This window comes from Silene latifolia, chromosome Y (genome assembly GCF_048544455.1).
Source record: "Silene latifolia isolate original U9 population chromosome Y, ASM4854445v1, whole genome shotgun sequence".
NCBI lineage: Eukaryota > Viridiplantae > Streptophyta > Magnoliopsida > Caryophyllales > Caryophyllaceae > Silene > Silene latifolia.
In genome coordinates, this window is record NC_133538.1 from 212,049,673 (window position 1) to 212,070,892 (window position 21,220).

The 21,220-nt window shown below is 31.8% G+C and overlaps 1 long non-coding RNA gene across 1 annotated transcript; it reads left to right on the top strand.

Annotated features, from left to right (window-relative positions):
- The first annotated feature begins 1,193 nt into the window (after positions 1-1,193).
- LOC141633765 (uncharacterized) lies at positions 1,194-20,574 on the top strand. Its single transcript, XR_012538539.1, has 4 exons — positions 1,194-1,323; positions 2,565-3,185; positions 4,012-4,070; positions 20,071-20,574. It is a non-coding gene; the product is annotated as an uncharacterized LOC141633765 (long non-coding RNA).
- The last annotated feature ends 646 nt before the right edge of the window (positions 20,575-21,220 follow it).

Below are 21,220 nucleotides of genomic sequence, written 5' to 3' on the forward strand. Positions count from 1 at the left end.
ATACGAGTGATTTTAATAGTTGAAGATGTAACTTTATTAAATATGATTTGTCCGACTTTAATCCACTGTTATTGTCACCGCCAAACACAACCAACACGGACCAAGAGCACGACCTACCACAAACAGCCACCCCACCCACACAACCAAATGACATAGGTCTTAAAAAAAAACAAAGACCACGACCAACACGGACCAAGACCACGCCTACAACAACCACCAACAGTCCACCAGTCACCCTCCCTATGCCGACTTCAAGCAACGACAACAACAACAGCCACACCCCACAACTCGTCACCTCCCTCTCTTCCTCCTCTGAAATACCGCCTATTTTTTTTCGAATTTTGAATTTCGAAAACCCGCCTCCTCATATCCCCTATCCACAGCCGTCACCACTCCACCAGCTCCCCTTCCCCTTTCTTCTTCCTCCCTTTCTCCTCCGACCAGACCTACAACAAAACGGCGGCAACCGCCTCTTTTTTTTTTTTTTTTTTTTTTTTTTTTTTCAGATTTGAAAAAAGGACTCGTGTTTGTTGTTGTTGTTGTTGGTGGTGTTTTATGTGTGAGGCTAGTGGTGGTGGTGGTGTTGTGGGCAGTTGGTACGGTGGTTCTGCCGCCTCTCTTCCTTCTCCTTTCTCTTTTTTTTTCAGATTTGATTGGTTGTGAGCGGCGACTGTTGATGTCGAGTTTTGTGTGGGTGGTGGCCGTGTGTGTGGGTTAGAAGGGTGGTGATAGCGTGGTGGCGGCGGCGGGTTGGGTGGCGGCAGTAGTGGTGTCGGGGTGGAAGGAGGAAGAAGAAAGAAGGGATTTAGAATTTTAGAGAGAGAAGTGGGAGTTAGTGAGGGAGGCAGGTGAATGAATGAAATTAGGGTTTTTTTTGCTTTTATAGGGACCTTTTATTTTCAGAATTAATCTTAGCCATTGATTTTGTTATAATCTAATGGCTAAGATTAGGACTCATGGACTCACCTAAGGGAGGTGGACTCATTTGATCCTAATTCTATATATATATATATATAGAGAGAGAGAGAGAGAGAGAGAGAGAGAGAGAGAGAGAGAGTTGGGATCTTGTGAGTTTTGGTTCTTATGGTGAGTTGTGAGTTTGGAAAATCTCAGCCACTAGATTATATTAGAGATTAATGGTTCAGATCTAATCTTGCGCGCCATATATAAGCACCTTCATCTTTCATTAGTTCGATTTCGGTCCTTTAGTTTCTCTCTCTACTCGATCAAATTTGTTGACATGTTCTCCGTTCTCTCTCTTCCATTACTCCGTTGTTACTCTATTATTTTCTTCTAAATTTTTCAGTTTTCCTGCAATTTAAGGTACTTCCCTTAACTTCTTTATCCTTTTCTTTTTCTTTTCTGGTGTTTTTTCAATCTTTACCAATTGTTCTTCGATTTTTCTCTTCAATTAATAGCTGAACAATAATACACGACAATCACGTTTTCATCAAGATCTACCAAAAATCAAGCATATTAATCACTTTTTCATTCTTATCGTTGTACCTTGCAACAATTTTCGACCTCAATTGAATCAGGTAATTTGCACTACTCCGATAAAATTAGTACATAACAAGACTAGTAAAAGTTGCGGAACTTAATTTGTGTTGCTTTTAATTCAATTTAATCAATTTGTGTTTTCTTTTTGGAATTTTAAGTTAACATGACTAGTATAGTACAATATCACTACATTTGTTCATTTTCAATTGCAATCATATGGTCATGTAATATTTTGTGCTATCAACTGAATTCAAGTTGTACAGATTTAGGTGAAATGGTGCTTTATTTGCTCCAAATGATAGTAGAATGATTCTATTGGATTATGTATGCTTTGATTTGAGAGTGTGTCTAGCAATTCGTATGATCAGATGCTAATTTCATGTGGTCAGATCAGCCTATGTACAGAATTAGAATCTTGTAAAATAAGGGGCCTAGTGTTCGACCTTATTTTTATTATCTTAATTTTTACATTGTATCAATATGCTAATTTCAACTCAATCATGCTATAATAGTTATTGTACCACTTTGGAGTAAAGCTTTGTTGTACTTGTTGAAGGACTAACTTGATTAGTATAATGTCATTAATATGTAGAGGTTTATAGCTGCAAATCTGTTGGTAGACAAAGAGAAAGGTATATTGAAGATTGTTGAACTCGATCTTGAAATGTCGTTCACATGAAGGTGGTTTTTGATGTAGCTGGAAGTTGTATCTTAAATAGTTAACTGAAGTTATTGGTGAATTTTAAACATAGTTTAATAATGTCGTACCACCATGTTCGGAGTTTTAGAATCACATTCGTTTCAATTGCAATCATTCAGTCATGTAATATTTTGTGCTGTCAGTTGAATTCAAGTTTTACCAATTCAGTTGAAATGGTGCTTTATTTGCTCCAAATGATGGTAGAATGATTCTATTGCAATGTATGTTGTGTGAGGAATCAATTGGTGGTTGATGTTACTTCTACCTTATTTGCGAATTGATCAATTTCTAAATTAAGGCTCTTGAGGATCTACTAAAGTGTGTTATATACCGAGCTCATATGACCATTTGGGCTGCTTTACAGGTTCAGGCAGCATATTTGGGACACTAATGAGGCAAAGTAAACCGTTGGTTGTTGTGGTTACTGAAGTTTTAATGGACAATCATCAAGCTAAACTGGCAGAAGATATAGCGGAAAGAAGACATTTATTCTGTGCGCGCCCACACACACTATTCAACACTTGATGGACACAGGTTCTTCATCTTCATTCCCACTTCTTTTCTTCTTCATTTGAATAATTAGAGCTTGAATCAAGCCACGCTTGAGATTGGTTTGATCTTTGGAATTGAGGAGCGAGTGGAACCGGTAATGGGCAGCTTATATTTGTTGCTAGCCTGCCTGATTTGAGGAGCTCGATGTTGGGCTAAATTGTTCTTCATAATGTGTATGGTGATGATGACGAGGATGATGGACGAAGATTCTGATCTTTTTTTTTCCGCAATACTCGATATCTGGATGGATCCGAGAGATTCGATGCCAACGACTAATGTACCAAAAGGCGGTTGCGGTAAAGTGACGGATGGTATCCTTTCAGTCACTACCACACTTGCTAAAGAAGCGTCCATGTTGTTTCAATCAAAAAAACTTACTGAATGTGTCGAGGTTTTAAATCAATTGCTTCAGAAGAAAGAAGGTGATCCAAAGGTATCAATTTTATTGACTTTGAGCTTAGGCCTTATTAATTCATTCTTATGTCGATGTACTGTAACTTTGATTATTTTAGTGTTCTTTTATAATGAATCACCTTCGCTTTTCCACCAAATATGCATTTTCTAAGCCCTCTACCAAGGTTGCTTTTACTGTTGTTAATATCTTTTCTAGGGCTGTAAATGAACTGAGCCTGCTCGACAAGCCCTCGGGATCGGCTCGGTCAAAGCTCGGCTCGAAATCGGTCAAACTGAGCTCGAGCTCGGGCTCGAACTAAGCCGAGCCCAAACTGAGCCGAGCTTGAGCACACTAAGGCTCGGCTCGGGAGCTCGTTTGAGCTCGTTATTTTTAAATTTACTTAATGTTTTTCAATATATTTACTTAAATTGTATCAATTTTAAAATAAATAAATTAGAATATTAATTTATAAGATAAAATTACATAATAATTGTTATTATAAGCTAACAATAAATAATAATCTCGTTTGAATTTGAATTTTTAAATAAAAATTAGGTTATAATTAAAATAATGCTCGGAAAAATAGTACGCAAACAAAGCTCGGGCTCGGGTTCGGGCTCGTAAAATATTATATGAGCCGATCCCAAGCCTTGATTTCAGGAGCTCGGATTCGGGCTCGAACTCGACTTTTAAAATATGAGCCGAGCTCGATCATAGGTAAGCTCGAGCTCGGCTCGGCTCGTTGACACCCCTATTCTTTTCGTTGCATGTTTTTGATTGCGAGCATACTCTTAATTCCGTATGTCTGGTCTGCTCTCTTTTATTGCCTGCAATTATTTATTTTTTTCTACTAATCAATTATTAGATGAATTGGAGATGGGCCAGCGGCATGTACCACCGGAAGTAGACCATTGCGCTGCACAGGTAAATTGTCAATATGTGTAAATTGAAACCTATTAGCTCAATTGGTTGAGTATCGTGTAATAACACGAATGGTGTGGGTTGAAATCCCACATAGGCTATATTGCTTACAAGTTTTTACCTTATGCTCAATTCTTTCGTATTACAAGTCGTCTAATAAAAATTATAAATCGTTTACTAACATCGCAATAACAACGGAAGTAAAAACACAATAACACCCGAGGAACAACGGAATAACACTAGAATAACAACACAATAACACCGCAGTAACAATACAATAACACCAGAATAATAACAAAGTAACACGTGGTAAAAAAAGTAACATAATGAGAAAATTAGAATTAGCGAACCGTGAGAGAACATAAGAGTAACACTGAAATAACAAGTGATAACAAAAAAAATATAAGAGTAACACGAGAATAACACGTGATAAAAATAAATAACAGTGAAATAACAGGTGATAACACAAAAAAATAAAAAATAAATAAAACTGAATAATAGGTGGTAACAAAAAAAAAAGTAAAAAATAACACGTGAAAAAAAAAAAGAATAACAGTGGAATAACAGGTGGTAACAAAAAAAAGTAAAAAAACTAACATGTGGTAAAAAACAAGAAGAGTAACAGTGAAATAATAGGTGGTAGCACAAAAAAAGGTAAAAAATAACACACGGTAAAAAAAAATAGTGGAATAACACATGGTAACACCAAAAAAAGTAAAAAATAACACGTGGTAAAAAGCCAAGAAAAATAACATATGGAGTGAAAAATGGAAGAATAACCGTGGAATAACACCAGGGTAAAAACACAATAACACCGGACTAAGAACAGAATAACACCTGAATAATATCGGATCGCATAACACTCTAATAACACCAGAGTAACAGCAGAATGACACCAGAGTAACACATGTTAAAAACAAGAATAAGAATAACAGTGGACTAACAGGCGGTAACACAAAAAAAAAGGTAAAAAATAACAAACGGTGAAAAAACAGAAGAATAATAGTGGAATAACATGTGGTACCACAAAAAAAATGTAAAAAATAGCACGTGATAAAAAAAATAACAGTAGAATAATAGGTGGTATCACACAAAAAGGTTAAAAAATAACACGTGGTAAAAAAACAAGAAGAATAACAGTGGACTAACAGGTGGTAACACAAAAACAAAGGTAAAAAATATCATGTGATAAAAAACAGAAGAATAACAGGTGGTAACACAAAAAAAAAAGTAAAAATAACACGTGATAAAAAAAATAACAGTGGAATAACAGGTGGTAACACACAAAAAGGTAAAAAAAAAAAACATTACATGGTAAAAAAAACAGAAGAATAACAGTGGAATAACATGTGGTAACACAAAAAAAAAGATAAAAATAACACGTGGTAAAAAACAAGAAGAAGAATAACAGTGGACTAACAGGTGATAACATAAAAAAAGGTAAAAAATAACAAGTGGTTAAAAACCGAAGAATAACAGTGAATAACAGATGGTAACACACAAAAAAAGTAAAAAATAATACGTGGTAAAAAAACAAGAAGAAGAATAACAGTGGGCTAACAGATGGTAACACAAAAATAAAGGTAAAAAATAATATAGGGTAAAAAATAGAAGAATAACAGTGGAATAATAGGTGGTAACACAAAAAAAGTAAAAAATAACACGTGGTAAAAAAATAACAGTGGAATAACAGGTGGTATCACACAAAAAGGTTAAAAAATATTACATGGTAAAAAAACAGAAGAATAACAGTGGAATAACATGTGGTAACACAAAAAAAGGTAAAAAATAACACGTGGTAAAACACAAGAAGAAGAATAACAGTGGACTAACAGGTGGTAACACAAAAAAAAGGTAAAAAATAACAAGTGGATAAAAAACAAAAGAATAACATTGGAATAACAGGTGGTAACACACACAAAAAAGTAAAAAAATAACACGTGGTAAAAAATATAACAGTGAAATAACAGGTGGTAACACACAAAAAGGTAAAAAAATAACAGGTGGTCAAAAAAACAAAGAATAACAGTGAAATAACTGGTGGTAACACACAAAAAAAAAATTATTAAGTTTTAAATCACAGATCTTGTAATTAGGTTTGAGGAAGATGATGATAATGTAGGGGAGGTGGTGAAGGTTTAAAGTAAAAAATAAAAATAAAAATTGATTTGATAATCTCTGAGGAGGAATTGAAATGAAAAGAGAGGGAGAGAAATAAATGCAACGTGTGAAATTATGTTTAGGTTAGTCGCGTCTTTTTTATTATTATTACTAAGTTTAATCTGAACAGTTCATTTGTCTTCATCTAATGGATGAGATTTTTATTAGATTCAATCTTAGCCATCTATTTCCCTTTATTCAATGGCTGAGATTTGTGAGCACACAAACTCACAACTCACCGTAAGAACCAAACTCACGAGATCCCGCCTCTATATATATATATATATATATATATAGCGGATCTTTTTACTGTACCAACATAGTATAAGAACGAGGACGCACACCCAAGTGCTCATTATAAGTGATTGGGATATTACCACGAAATTGTTTAATCTGAACTGGTAACTGTACGGAGATGACAAAAAACGCCTAGCGCCTATCCACGGCATAACGGCAAAACGGTGCCTCTCCTTCCGCAGTTATCAATTCAGTTTGAACAATATGCGTACCCTCACTAAACCTTCTTATTTTATGTTGATAGGTAATAAAACCATCTTAAAATAATAACACATCCATGGTTTAATATATAACTTATTCAAGTGTCGTCATAATTCAACAAAGGATTTAGCCTATTAGGCTCATCCTTAGAGTAAATTAAAATAAATTTAAAACAATAAAAATAAAAACAAGAAAACTTACAAACTTAGATTGTGCTCAGTATAGAAGACTAACGGTTGGCGAGATTTTATTAATAAGAAAGAAGATTTACAAGGGGGAGAGAGAGAGCTAAGAGAGAGAGAGCTAAGAGAGAGGGGTAGGAGAAGCCTGCCTAGAACTAAAACATTTGCCCGTTTATATAGGCAAAATAAAAACTATTCACAACTATTACAAAACACTTTATTAGTGTTAAAAAACTATTGCAAAATTAGTGCGGGAACTGTTATTAGTGCCCATTATTGCCCATGTTGCTTATTATTGTCCATGCTATCATGCGTCATTGCATGCGTGTCTTTTGAGTGGTTTTTATTCCACTATTTTCCCTTTGTCTTTTGATTTGGCATCTTTGGCCCTTTTATTGATTATTTCTTCTTCTATCAATAACTGGACTTCTGTTTCTTCTTCCATTTCTTGGGCATCTTGAAGGAGTTCAAAAGTATTTTTGCTATTAGATGCTGTAGATTTTGTCATTGACACATCGCTTGTCTGGGATTTATTATCCTCATGCATTTGTCTTTGGGCTAAAGCTTTTTCTGCCAACTTAGAATAATAGCTAACAATTTCAGCTTTAGTCTTATTTTCTGCTTGAAATAATTCTCCAGATAGCTGGTGTTCTTCTAATTCACCAGACTCTTCAGCATTGAAAATGATCAAACTATCAATCTTGTCTTGGATTAAATTGATAGTGTAAATACATTTTAACTCATTTGTATCTTTATCTTGTCTCATCATTGCATCCCAAAAGCGAGAATAAGATTCTCTTTTTAAACAAAATAAATTGAGATCATTATAACCTGTTTTAGGAATAAATTTCCAAATCCAGGGAATAGAAAACTCAATAAAGAAATTTAATTGAATAATTCCAGGAATATTATCCTGATCAGTTTCTGGAAGTAAATCTTTCCATTCGTTATAAAGATTTTTAAACATTGGTGGTAAAATGTCTTCATGAGTGCCATAAAATTGCCACCATTTTATTAACCAATTTGGTAAATTTTGGTCAAAAACTTCTGGATAAATCTTTATGAGCCATGTGTGGCTCTTTATAGGGTTTTCATATAGAAAAACTTTGTCAAAAGCCTGGATATAATCCCAGTAATTGTATTCAACTTTGACATTATTTTTGTTAATTAAGGTTTTGGAAGTGGATGGGGTAATTCCCCATTCTTCTATGGATATTATCCTTTTGATATTAATTTTTGAAAATTTAAAGAAATTTCCTGGATCTTCCCAATGGGATAAATGACATTGATTTTCAGATAGGATTCCTTCATAAAAACCTCGACTTTTATAAGTCTCCATAGGATATTGATTATTTGTTAAATAACGGTTATATAATAACCAGGGATTATCTTCCCATTTCTTGTCAGAATTTTGGAGTATAATAATCTCCCTTTCTTCTGGTGATTTCACCATTTTCTCTTTTTCATCAAGAGATTCTTTCATAATTTTTTTGAAAGATGGAGAACTTATATTAAGTTCTTTTTGTTTCCATATTTGGAATTCCTCAAATTCTTCATTTGTGATATTATCACATAAATTTTTGGCTATTAGCCTTTTTTCACCATATTGTGCCAAAATATTATTTGGTCTTATATAACCAGATGATGATCCTGGTCCTGGGTTATTCCCAGTTTTGATAATTTCGGATGATTTTCCTGGGTTATTCCCATATCCGATAATTGAGGATGATTGTCTTCCTCTCCCTCTATTAGAAGGATGCATAAAGCGGCCACGGCCACGGCCTCGACCAAACTCCATTCCTGAAACAATTAACAAACTTTTATAGAGTTAAATACTCCCTTGTTAAAAAATCAGGGAGATGATTATCAGATCCTTTTTTATAATGTATTTCAAAATCAAAAGGGGCTAAATGAGCTTGCCACCTTGCAAACATTTGTTTGGAAACATCATGTTTAAAATCTTTTTGAAACATAAATTTCGCAGAACTACAATCAGTTCTTATTGTAAATTTTTGGTTATATAAATCATTTTGAAATTTTAAAACACATCTGACTATGGCTAAAACTTCTTTAGCAACCGTTGCATAATTAGATTGTGCAGAATTCCATTTTCCTGAATAAAAACGGACTAAAAATTCCTGTTTATTATTAGGATCTATTTGTTTAAGAATCCCTCCATAACCAATGTCTGAAGCATCAGTTTCTACTATTTTTTCCCAATGAGGGTTTGCCAAACTAAGGCATGGTAAAGATATAACTTTACTCTTAATTTTTTCGAAATGACTCTAGTGTGATCATTAGACCAAGCACAGGGATTTTTCTTCAACCTGTCATATAAAATAGCTGTATCTTTTGCCAAGTCATCATAATAAGGTGAAATATAATTCAAACTTCCTAAGAATCTTTGAAGTTGAGTTTTGTCAATGATTTCATCTGGGAATTTAGACCCAAATTCAATACTTTTATTAATAGGAATAATTTGGCCTTTCTCAATATTATGACCTAAAAATCTGACTTTAGTCTGAAATAGAGACATTTTAGTTTTAGAAATTACTAAACCATTAGATATGACAATTTTTTTGAAAATATCTAAATGTTTAAAATGTTCTTCTATATTCATAGAGAAGATGAGAATGTCATCAATATAAACTATGATAAAATGACTATAATTGTTAAAAATATCATTCATAATTTTCTGAAATTCTGATGGAGCATTTTTCAAACCAAAAGGCATAACATGCCATTCATATTGTCCAAAAGGAACATTAAAAGCAGTTTTGTATCTGTCTGCTGGGTCAATTTGAATCTGCCAATAACCAGATTTTAAATCAAATTTAGAAAAAATTAGAGCTTTATACAAACGGTCTAATAAATCTTTTTTATTAGGTATTGGATATCTAATCCATTTTAAAACTTTATTTAAAGGTTTATAATTAATAACTAATCTAGGAACTCCTCGTTCCTTTTCAGCATTTTTGTTAACATAAAAAGCTGTGCAAGACCATGGTGATTTGGATGGTCCAATAAGTTTTTTCTCTAAAAGAGAACTTATTTCTTTTTTTGCAAAATTCTAAATATTCTGAATTCATTTGACAAGGCCTAGCCTTAGTAGGAACATTATCTTCTCTGAAATCTTCTTCATAAGGAAGATTTACTATATGCTTCTTTCTATTCCAAAAAGCATTAGGATGGTCATTGCAAATAGATAAAGAAAATTGGTTTTCAATATCAACAATTTTTTGTTTTAATCTAGGATTATTAAGTTTTTGATCTATAGTCAAAATGTTAACTTCATGTTTTAAAAAACTTAATTGATTTTCTTTTAAAGAAATTCTATCATAAATCTCATTTATAGTTTTCATAAAGGGTTTCATGATGAAACTGAAAGTAATAGTTTTTCCTTGATAATTTGCAGTTAAATTCTTATTATCTGCAGTAAAAGGATAAATTTTTGTTATAAAAGGTGTTCCAAGAATAATAGGAACCGAGAGTTTATTTTTGACTAAAAGAAAGCTTAAAGGTATGCAGGTGTTATTAACACATATATCAGCTTTTGGGAGTTTAAAATCAATATCTAATTTATCTCCTCCTGCTTGAGATAAACTATGAGTAGTTTTGACAAAATACCTGGAGTCAATTTCTCCTTCTTGTATAACATTTAAATCTGCTCCAGTATCAATTAAAGCAATAAATTCTTTAGAAAATTGATTATTAATTCTAAGAAGAATCTTAACATACCATTTTTGTCCAGCAACCATATTTATGGTTTGGAGAAATTTTTTATTTTTCTCAAGTTTTGGGAGAGTATCAATAAGTTGCATAGCTTGATCCTTACCATCAGGGTTAAGAATAGGAATCTCATGGTTATCAACTTTTTTGTCATTAGATTCTTGATCATTATTTAGCAAATCATTTTGAAAAATAAAAAGTTGTTCAAGATTAGAAATTCTTGTATCACTTCTTTGTTCTACAATTTTTAAAAGTTTAATCTCAAATTTTAAATTATCCATCTCTTTCAAAATATCTTGTAAAGAAGAAGGATTAGAAATCGTATTTTTATTTTGAAGACGTTTATAAACTTCATTTAAAGAATAAGGTTTTTCTTCTGTAAAACTCTGTTTTTCATAATCAAAATTATTATGAGAAGTGCTCGGTATATTTTCGATAATTTGTGATCTTAAATCAGCACTTGGGATTGCTTTTAAAACATCCAACCAATCATTATTGGTGAGAACCTGTAATTTGACATCTTGAAAATTGGATAAAAGATTAAAGAAATCATCTTTTTTGGGATTAATACAAGCTTTTCCCTGTCCACAGGGTTCACATTCTGAATTAGCAGTTGCAGAACTACTGTCTGTGTAAAAAGAATCATTTTTAAGGATTTTAAGATTATTACTAGAACTACTAGAATTATCAGACATAGTTTTACATTTTCTGTAAATCTAGTTCATTAAGAAATAATTTTGAAATCTTGTCTTTAAGATCATCATCTATATCAAGATTATTAATTTGTTTTTGGGTCCAGCAATTGTTTGCCATATGTCCCTTTTTATTGCATTTAAAACACCTTATTTCTTTTGAAGGTATATAACCCTTTTTCCTATAATGCTTTTTATGAAATTTTCTCTGATTTTTCCGATAAGTTTTTTCTTCAAGTTTAGCTTTAGAATATCTTTTCTTTTTATATCTAGGAGAATAAATTCTATCATTACTTTTGTTTTGTTTTCTACGAGAAGTAGAAGGCATATCCATACCAAATTGTTCACAAAATTCACCTAATTGGTTTCTTTCAATAATGTTCGATGTTTGAGTCTTTGGTTTAATTTAATCTCATTACAAAGGTTTATTCCTTCAATTTGTACAAGCTTTAATAAGGTGACCATAATTATATTTTTCGTAATTAATAGAAGGATTTTCTCCACGAAGAATTTTTCTAATTCTTTCAGCAAATAAGTGTGGTAGACCATCAATAAATTTACCTTTCCAATGAGAGCTATTGCATTCCGGTAAAAGCATGACTCTGCTAAGGAAGGTGTCTTTGTACCACCTAAAATCAGTTAAAGTTTTACATCTAAAATTTTGTAAAAGAGTTCTTGTGGAATCATAATTATTCCCAATTGACCAATAAAATGATCAAGTATATTAACAAGTAAAGTGTAAAACGCATTTGTGGGCACTTCATCTTTAAATTCTGTATTAGTAATAATAGCTGTTTTTTGTTCATTAGTGAGGTAATTATCCCACCATCCTTTAAGTTGACCAGTGAATCCTGATGCTATCATTTTAGCAACAGTGGAATCACTATTATTAGCATTTTTACAAACTTGAGAATACATAAGCATTCTATGGCAATGGTTATGAATTTGTTTTTCAGCAAAATAATCTATATTCCATTCATAGATATGAGATCCACTATAACTATTTCCAATAATCTCAGCATTTTCTTCCTGTCCAATATCAACAGGTGAAGGTCTTCTATTATAGTATAGAGTATTAATAGGTTTTTGACTCCATTTATTTTTTGAAACAACATTCAAATCATCTTTGAAATTCGGATTGATTTCTTCATTTAAAGTTTGCAACTTTAAATTTGCAACTTTATCAGCCAACTGACTTATAAGTTGTTCATTTTTAATGTCAGATAAAAATTTAAAATTCTTTATTTCAGGAGGATTTTTGATAATAGGAGTTATTTCTTGCGAAGAAGAAGAAGGGTCTTCAGTCTTGGTATTTTGGATGACTTGATTAAGAAGATTTATGACTTTATTAGCTTTATGGTGTAAATCTGTAACATGTTCACCAAGAATTTTTAAAGATAGATTAGCATAATTATTTTGTTCACTTAAATAATTTAAATGTTTAGTAGTTGTGGTAATAATTCCGTCTTCATAAATTTTTGAAAGGGGCATGTATGAACACCCATCTAATTTAAACTTCTTAAGAGGAGGATAAACTCCCTTAACTTCATTACCATTGAGAAGTTCAAAATTTCTTTCAAGAATAGTTAAATGATTATATAAATAAGTTGAACAATACCAAGGGACAAAATAAATGACTGCATTTACTGATTTGCAGTATTCATAAAACTCATCTTGTAAGATGTCTAGTTGTTTTTCATCAAAATTATGAAAAAACCAATTTCTAAATTTTTCCCAAATAGGAGATTGAAATTCATTACTAATTAATTTTCTGGTTATTGAACCGGGAGAAAAATCTAGTAAGGCCTTCTTAATCATCAGTATAACTTATTTGGGACAATGTGTCCGCTTCTTTTTTAGAATGTCGTCTTAAAATTTTATCAGAATGCATTCTTAAAACATCTTCATCTGTTTCAATAAAATCTTCATCTCTTAATTGAGAAGTTGAACACCTAGATGTACTAGGTATATCTAAATCTTGATCAAGGGCTGAAATAAAAGTCCTATTAGAAAAAGATCTAGTCATTTTTGAAGTACTACTTCTTGGTCGAATATGTTTATTTCCAAAATTTAAAAAAATGTGACTCCTTCAGGAGTTTCTTTGTACATCAAGTAAATTAGTCTCCATAATCGGTTGAGGAGGCATAGCCTGGGTGATTGTCCAATTTTCAGGGAAAGATATTTCTTCCCATTTAATAGCGTTTCTAGTAGTGATATTAGATCTGTTACAATTGGTTTCAATAATAATAGTCTCATTTATAGCTTTATCAGCTAATCTACATTGAGGATTTAAAGTATATAAAGGTTTATAATAAATCCTGTAGCAAATACAAATTAATTCAGATCCTTTAGCATAATTGTAACCATGAGTTTTAACATTTAAAGTTAAAGCATCTAATATATTAGTATCTGTTAAAGATAATTGTAAGTTTGGGTAAACGTCAAAATAGACTGGACCATGAGCCAGACTGGATTTAACAACTCCAATAATAGATTTTTGCCAATTCAAATTTCTGCCATCTCTTAAGGCTGCAATAAAACTTTCTGGTAATCCTTCCAGAGTTAGTGGTTTAAAAGCCACTTGGACTAAACCAATATGAATAAATTGGTGCTTAGATTTTCTTAGTGGTTCTAAGTCACTATTGTTTAAAAGTTGAAGATACATTTCTTCATTATTTAGAGAAATAGATTCCTCTGTGGTTTTAACTCTGTGTTTTAACCCAATATATTCAAAAAACCCATAATTATAAATAGTTCTTTTGCTAACTTCTGGAATTGTCCATTTGTTTAGCAACTCTAAATTCTGAGGATATTCAACCTCTTGGTCACTGTTTTTCACAGTAGACTTACCCGTATTAAGTACGCTTAAACTCATAAGATGAGAGACTGTTGAATTATGACTTAACTATCATAAATTATATATACTTCCATGGCTCTGATACCAAGTTAAGGCGGATCTTTTTACTGTACCAATATATATATATATATATATATATATATATATAAATGATAGTATACACATTGTTTAGTAAAAACCCCGATCTATCTGGCTGGATATTGGTGTATGCTGAGCTCCCTTTGTGGTATCAGAGCCATGGTGGTGATAATTAATTGGAATAGTTAGATATAGTTCAACACAATGTTTCTCTAACTTTTATGAGTATAGTTAAACATTTTCGTGGCAATAAAACCACTGTTAAAAACAGTATTAGTCACGAGGTTGATATATCTCAAGATCTAGATTTACTTAATAAATGGACTATTCCTAGAGAAAGTGCTAAAACAATTTATAAATTAGGCACCTTTGAAAGATTGGGTTTAAAACAAGTAGTTAAAACTACAGAAGAAGCAGTCTCACTTAATAATGAAGAGATGTTTCTACAATTACTGAACAACCATGATTTAGAGCCTTATAAAAAGTCAGATCACAAATTTATTCATATTGGCCTGGTTCAAGTGGCTTTTAAACCACTAACCTTAGAAGGTCTACCTGAGAGCTTTATAGCAGCCCTAAGAGATGGAAGAAATTTGGATTGGAAAAAATCAATCATGGGTGTCATAAAATCAAGTCTGGCTCATGGACCAGTTTATTTTGATGTCTATCCAAATTTAACATTGTCTTTAAGTGATGATAATATATTAGATGCGTTAACATTAAACGTTAAAAGACATGGTTATAACTATGCTCAAGGATCTGAAATTATTTGTATATGTTATAGAATATACTTTAAACCATTATATACTCTGAATCCTTGTTGTAAATTGGTTGATAAACCAATTAATGAAACCATTTTCATAGAGACTAATTTTCATAAGTCTGATATAACGACTAGCAGAAGGATTAAATGGGAAGAAATATCGTTCCCTGAAAATTGGAAAATTGAAAGGGCTATGACACCTAAACCTGTTATTTACACAGATCTGTTAGATGTAACACAGACAGGTGATGGATCTGTTACTTTAAACTTTGGTAATAATCAAACTAATTGACTGCTAAGAAGAACTAGTAACAGCCCTTCTAGACTTACTAGATATAATTCTGCGAGATCTTATATATCTCCGTGTGACTATATACTAGATCACCCAAGTACATCTATACACTCAACTTCTCAAATAAGAGAAGAAATTAGAGATGATGATTCATCTCTTGATGAACCTAAGGAACCTAGAATGGATGAATTTAAACTCCATATAGAAAACATATTAAGGGGACATTCTAATGAAGAGAATGTTGAGACTATGTCTCAAATGAGTTTTAGTTTTGGTAATGGATAGAAAAACTTCTATAATAGATTTTAGTTTCGGATCTGAAGCTAGATATAAGATTAAAGAAGAATTTAAGCTACCCAGATGGGAGATTTTTAGGACATGGTTCCTAAAATTTTTTTATGATAACCAAAAAGCAACAATACAAAAGGAATTTTATGACTTTTGTACTTTTCATAACCAGATTACATATTTTGTACCTTGGTTTTGTGCTACATATGTAGAACAACACATTTCTATTTTAGAAAGAAATTATATTTTATCTAATGGGGACGAGTTAAATGATATTTACCCTCCTTTACAATCTTTTAGGATGGAAAACTGTAATTTTATTGCCCTGGCAAAATTATTTGACAATAAAGATACTATTATGACAACATTTCATCTAAATGTTTTGATACAACAACAAAACTATTCAAATCTATTTTTAAAAATAGTAGGAGAACAAATTGGTTGTTTACACAAAAAAATAGATAATATCATTTCTCTTTTAAATAAAAGAACTACGTCTGAAGGAGATACTTCTTCGTCAACTTCTTATTCATCTTCTTTAGCTATTAGTATCCAAGGTCCTCCTGAAATCAAGGACTTCGTGTTAAAACAAAAGCCAGAATGGGAAACCAAATTAACAGAACAAGTAAAACTGAGCGAACAAGTTCAAAATTTTCTTAAAGAAAAAATGGAAAGCCTATCTTTAAAAACTCTTAGTGACGATTTTACTAGTCGTTTTTATAACAACCCTGACCACAAGGAGGTCATAAAGGATGAGTTTAATAAACTTGATATAAAATGGGCCGATAAACCTACTCAGAGATTGTATTACTATAATCGTCCTTCCCCCATAGATGTTCTTCATGAAGAACAAGAATACCAGTTAAATAATAGTTACAGTGGTAAATGTATCTATGAATGGAATATCGATGGTTATACTAATAAACAAATTTATAATCAAATTCATAGAATGCTTGTGTATTCGACTATTTGCAAAAGTTCTGGTAATACCGATGTCAATATAGCTAAAATGATAGCTGCAGGATTCACTGGCCAACTTAAAGGTTGGTGGGACAATTATTTATCTACCACAGGAAGGAATGCTATTCTTAGCACTACAACCAATGTTGATGGTAAAGAAAAAGAAAACGCAGTTTATACACTAGCCATAAATATTGTTGAACACTTTACTGGAAGATATTCTGATAATCATGAGAATATCAGAACTTTATTACAGAATCTTAGGTGTAAAACACTTACTGACTTTAGGTGGTATAAAGATACTTTCCTTAGCAGGGTTATGGAACCCCCCGAATCTAATAGTACTCATTGGAAAGCCAAATTTGTGGATGGTTTACCTAATTTATTTGCTGAAAAAGTCAAAAAATCCCTCAGAGGTAATATGACCTCTATTCCTTATGATAGTTATACTTATGGTAAACTTATAGGCACTTGTACCCAAGAAGGCTTGAATCTCTGTAATGAGATCAAATTAAATCAACAATTAAAACACCAGAATTTTGTTGAAAGAAACGAACTAGGTGAATTTTGTAACCAATTTGGCATGGATGTGCCAGCTTCTTCCCATAAGAAGAACAAACATTTTAATAATTCCTATAATACTTATAAAAAAAAGAAAAAAGAAATATTACTCTAAGGACAAGCTGGATAAAAAGGTTGAGAGAAAAGTCTTTAGAAAATCTTATAAGAAAAATAAAAAACCAGACAGACAGATTGTCTGTTATAAATGCAATAAGATTGGCCACTTTGCTAAAGACTGTTGGACCAAAAATAAAATTGTTAGTCATGATATTGATAATGAAATAAAAGACAAGTTATACAAACTTTTTCTAGTTTCTGATGAGGAATTTGAAGAATCTAGTTCCAACTCTGATAATGAGGTTAAGATTATGGATAATGATTCTTATTTCTCTAAATCCGAAAGCTCAGAATGTGAACCTTGTTTAAAGGGTAATCTTGTGACAAAAATAACATTAATAATCATGATTATTATAATCTAGTATCTCAGTTTCAAGAAAATCAGATAAATGTTCTCGATAATAATCAATGCGTTGAATTACTTAGAACCATCAAAGACCCTGAAATGAGGTCTAAGATAATAGATCAAATAGGTAATGAACCTAGTACTTATAATACTGAAATTAGTTTTTTTTAAACGGATTACAAAGAACCTTATACTATGTCCGAAGTTTATAATCTTCTAAAAACACGCATGAGATAAATTCTCACCCCACTTCTTTAAAAGATATTTTATCTGAAATTGAAAATCTTAAACTAGAAATAAAAAATTTAAAGAATGAGACTAAAAGTCAAGATATCAGAATATCTAATCTTGAAATTCTTAGTCTTCTAGACCAAGCTCCCAATAATAAAGAGACTCAAGAAAGTCAGATAAATTCCGAAAGCTCTAATAAGAATCCAGACATACCTGACAAAATTGTTGGAAGTAAAGAGACTATGAACTCTCTAAATCTTAATAATGAATTTCTTCAAACCCTTGAGACTGTTGTTAGTCAAAAATGGTATATCAAAATTATCCTAAAAATTGATAATTATTTTTCAAAAGAATTTATTGCTCTTATAGATAGCGGTGCATATTTAAATGTTATTCAAGAAGGATTAATTCCTACAAGGTATTTTGAAGAAACCTCTCATACTCTTTCTCATGCAGGAGGAGAAAAATTGAATATTAAATTTAAACTTCCTAGAGCTTCTATTTGTGTTGATGGGAAATGTATTCCATTAAGTTTTCTATTAGTCAAAAACAAATTATCTACCCAAGTTATTCTTGGAACACCATTTCTTAATAAGATTTATCCTTTCACTTGTGTGGACAAGGAAAAAATTGTTGCAACTTATGACGATGCTTCAATAACTTTTAAATTTATAACAAAACCTTGTCTAAAGATTTTGCATCAGATGTATGATCATTTGGTTTTAAAAGAAAGCCAATTGGGGTTTTTAAAACAAGAAGTTAATGTATTAACCATTGAAGAACGTCTTCAAAATCCTAAATTAAAGGAAAAAAATTAAATTTTTGTCTGATTCCTTTTCCACGGATATTTGTGGAGAACACCCTAATGCTTTCTGGAATAGGAAGAAACATGTAGTGAATCTACCTTATGAGGATGATTTTAAAGAAGATAATATTCCTACCAAGGCTAGACAATGTCAGATGAATTCAGAGTATTTAATACTCTGTAAGAATGAGATAGCCTCTTTATTAGAGAAAAAATTAATTGGGCCATCAAAATCTCCATGGTCATGTACTGCTTTTTATGTTAATAAACATTCTGAACAAGAACGAGGAGTTCCTAGACTTGTGATCAATTACAAACCCTTGAACAAAGTTTTAAAATGGATTAGATATCCAATACCTAACAAAAAAGATCTTTTAGATAGATTATATGATTCTATCATATTCTCTAAATTTGATTTAAAATCTGGTTATTGGCAGATTCAGATTGATCCTGCTGATCGTTATAAAACAGATTTTAATGTCCCTTTTGGACAATATGAATGGCATGTTATGCCTTTTGAACAATATGAATGGCTTAAAAATGCTCCGTCAGAATTTATGAAAATTATGAATGAGATATTCAACATTTACAGTGATTTTATTATAGTCTATATTGATGATATCTTGGTTTTCTCAAAGACTATTGAGATGCATTTTAGGCATTTAGATATCTTTAAAAAAATTGTTATAAATAACGGGTTAGTAATATCCAAACCAAAAATGATTTTATTTCAAACAAAAATCGGGTTTCTTGGTCATAATATTGAAAAGGGAAATATAATCCCTATCAATCGTAGTATAGAATCCGGGTCAAAATTTCCTGACGAAATAACTGATAAAACTCAGTTAAAAAGATTTTTAGGAAGCCTAAATTATATTTTCCCCTACTACAAGAACATTGCCCAGGACACAGCAATTCTATATGAAAGGCTAAAGAAGAATGCCCAGCCTTGGACTGAAGAGCATTCTAATGCTGTCAGGTTAATTAAAAGAAAAGTTATTTCTTTACCTTGCTTATCTCTTGCAAATCCCCATTGGGATAAAATAATTGAAACAGATGCCTCTGATATAGGTTATGGTGGTATTTTAAAATAGGTTGATCCCACCAGCAAACAAGAATTTCTAGTCAGATTTTATTCTGGCAAATGGAATAATGCTCAAAAAAATTATGCTACTATAGCAAAAGAAATTCTTGCTATAGTCAAATGTGTTTTAAAATTTCAAGATGACTTATATAATAAACATTTTATTATTAAAACTGACTGCAAAGCAGCCAAGTTTATGTTTCTAAAAGACTTTAAACATGATGTTTCTAAGCAAATGTATGCCAGGTGGCAGGCCCATTTAGCCCCTTTTGATTTTACAATTATTTACAAGAAAGGTGAAGATAATCACCTCCCTGATTTTTTTACAAGAGAATATTTATAATATTCTTTTCTTTTCAGGAATGCTTACCCACAGTAAAGGCGACCCCTATAATAGAGGTGGTAGAGGTCGTGGTAACTATTCATATAGAGGAAAAAATAGTTCTCGTTATACCATAGCTCAATATGGTAATAAAAAGCTAATAGCAGCAGACTTATCTGGAGCCAGTCAAACTGAGCTCGAGGAGTTCACAAAATGGAGGCAGCTTCAAAAAAGAGAGACTGATATTCCCAGCTCTTCTTCCAACCCCTCATTTTCTTAAGTTGTTCAAAACACTACCCAAAAAGAAGATGAAATGCTTCAAAATGAAAATGAAAATGAAAGAGTAATTTTCTTACTCAATGAATCGGATAAAAAATGGGAAGACAAGCCATGGATACTCTATGACAGATATTTAGGAGCACATGGTTATACCATGGAAACCTACAAACCTCGACATTTCTATGAGACAATACTCTCTAGTAATGGTTGCACTTTCACCCATTTTACTGGGACAAATAAGGAAATTTATAATTTCTCTAAAATAATTATTAGACACAAAATATCCTGATGTAAAATAACTTGGACGAATTAGATTGAACAGATCGACCGTCTGTTTAGGATGAAAACTTGACTGTTTGTTTGTCTGTTCGTCTAAGTGTTTTAGGATTAACGCAGCGGAATATTAATTGAAATTGTTGTAAAACGTGAAAAGTAACAAATTAACCGGGATAGTATTGTGAATCTCGCTCTCCGCCTCGCAAGGTACGAACTCGAAACACTCAAATGATCAACCTCGCAAAGAAGATCTTAAAGCCAAAACTCGCAAGCCTTGAACTCAATTGTTCTCACACAGGGAACGATTTTTATTAAAACTCATAATCTGAAAAATAGGGTTACAACGAAGTCCTATTTATACTCCTACCTAGCTTGACTAATAAGCTATCTTCCCTAATCCTACTCGATGTCACAAATCTGACTCGAGATCTAATTCCTTAGCTTATACTCCTTTCCTAAACTAACTAGGAAAGTTATTAAACTAATAATAATTAAAATACAACCAGATTTAAGGTATTCTAATTAAACTAAGATTAGGAAATAACAAGTTTTCCTAACTTGACTAGAATTAGGATATAAGCTAACCTTTCCTAATCTTATTCGAAATTAAATAAGCTAAACTAATTCCACACG